A 2,500-nucleotide genomic window follows, 5' to 3' on the forward strand; every position below is an offset into this window, starting at 1 on the left:
ACAGGAATATTTAAAACGGATATTTCTGATCACTTTCCAATTATTATAATATCAAATAAATGCATTCATCCAGATGCTTACAGAAGGAAAGTAACAACACGAACAATAAACAATACCTCATTAAAATATTTTCATCATCTTATATCTTATGCAATTTAGAACAAAAGGCTAAAATATCAAAATGCTTATAAAGCCCACGATATCTTTTTAACTGAATTTCTAGAATATTATAATAAAGCATTTCTTTTTTGTTTTTGTTTTTTTGTTTGTTGTTTATTACAATATTTATTACAGTTTAAATAAACAAAACTTTGTTACAATAATAAAAGTTAACAAGTCAAGATATCGTTAAGAAATAAATATTAAAAATAAATATAGAGAACGCGGATTACTCAAAGAAGACCATCAGGTCTTGTCACAGAGAAACCGCAAATTGCTTGTGGATAAAAAAACAAACAAAAAAATAAATAAATAAGAATATGCATTAAATATATACAAATGCTAATATAGATGAGGGATTTTCAAAAAATTTAAAAATTTAAAAGTAGATTAGTATATTATCAGTTGAAAAATGAGTTTTTTAAGATTTTGTTCAAAAGAATCAAAATTACATTCTTGAGAAAAATCTTTAGAAGTATTTAGAACTATACTATTCCATAAAAATGGTCCGCGAAATGAAATAAAAAATTTTGCAAAATTAGTTTGAGAAAATGGTTGTCGAATTAAATTACCGTTCCTTAAAATATATTTATTTCTATCTCTTTGTAAATACAAGTTACGAAAAGAAACGGGTGATAGGTGGGTCTTGCATTTATACATAAAACAAAGAATATTAGAAATATTTAACACATATATATTTGAGTGCTTTCATATCATATAAAAGAGGCTTGGCGTGAGCAAAACGGTCCTTGAAATTTATAAGGCGTGCTACATGTTTCTGCTGCCGATAGAGAGGTTTAAGTTTACTTTTATAAGTGCTACCCCAAGCAATGTTTGTATAATTAATATGGCAATGAATTAGCGAATAATATAACTGAATTAAGGTATGTTTATCTAGAAAGTTTCTTATTTTGTATAAAATTCCTATACTCTTTGAAATTTTATTGCACAAGTTAGCAATGTGGCTTTTCCAATTAAGATTTTTATCGATATATACACCTAAAAATCTTGTCACTAGAACTCTTTGAATAATTATGTTATCGATAAAAAGAAAGGGTAAGTTGCTAGGCAGCTGGTGCTTTTTACCATAAGGATGAAAAAGAATCCATTTAGTTTTATCAATATTTAATGACAGTTTGTTTAATCTAAACCATTCGGAAATTTTGGCTAGTTCAATGTTCATGTTGCTAAAAAGTGTAAAAATGTTTTAATGAGAAAGAAATAAGTTAGAATCATTAGCAAACATAATTGTCATTAGGTTAGAAGCTTTTGGTAGATCATTAATATATATTAGAAATAGGAGGGGTCCTAATATGGATCCTTGAGGAACTCCACATGAAATATTTAACAAATTAGATGATACGTTATCATCTGCATAAACAAGTTGTTTCCGATTATTTAGGTAAATTTTAGGGCAAATTAAAATATTTCCAGTAATTCCGTACCACTCTAACTTTTTAAAAAGAATTTTGTGATCAATAGTATCAAAAGCTTTTGCCAAGTCAATGAAAACACCTAAAGTAAATTGAGAATTTTCAAATGAGTCAGATATATTTCTTGAAAATTGTAAAATGGCATGTTCAGTGAAATCGTTTTTTTGGAATCCATATTGATTGCTGTATAATAAATTGTTTATAGTAAGATGATTATAAACTTGATTGTACAAAATTCTTTCTAAAACTTTAGAGAATACAGAAAGTAGTGAAATTGGACGATAGTTACTTATATTCTCAACGTTACCACCTTTTAATATTGGTATGACTTTTGCTAATTTTAGAGCTTGTGGAAAAATTCATTTGTTTTATATTTTAAGTAACTAATGTATCATTTTTGTTTAATTGATATCAAAAAAATCTTAAAGAGCATATCTTTTAAAACATCAAATAAACTTATAATAATGTTGCCGTTAATACCATCAGGGCCTACTGCTTTGTTAGATTTCAACATTTTAAATGCAATTTCAAACTCTTCAAAAGATAACTCAAAAGAGTTCAAGTAAGAGTTTAGAGGGAAACATAGATCAATCATTAATCTGTTTGCTATAGGAATGTTTTTTGCAAGATTTGGTCCTACAGACACAAAATATTTATTAAACTCTTCCGTAATTTATCTTTTATCATACAAAAATTCATTATTATGTTTAAACATGTTTGGCAAAGGGTGAGATGTACTTTTTTTGCTGCCAGTAATTTCTCTTATTATAAACCAAGTGCGCCTAAAATTTAGTTTATATTTATCTAGTAAATTTAAATAATATTTTTTTTTTGTTTTTTTTTTTTTGAGGCTTTTAAAAAGTTTAGCGTAATTTTTATATATAATTTTATTTTCATTTGTTTTACAT

This window comes from Hydra vulgaris, chromosome 04, assembly GCF_038396675.1.
Source record: "Hydra vulgaris chromosome 04, alternate assembly HydraT2T_AEP".
NCBI lineage: Eukaryota > Metazoa > Cnidaria > Hydrozoa > Anthoathecata > Hydridae > Hydra > Hydra vulgaris.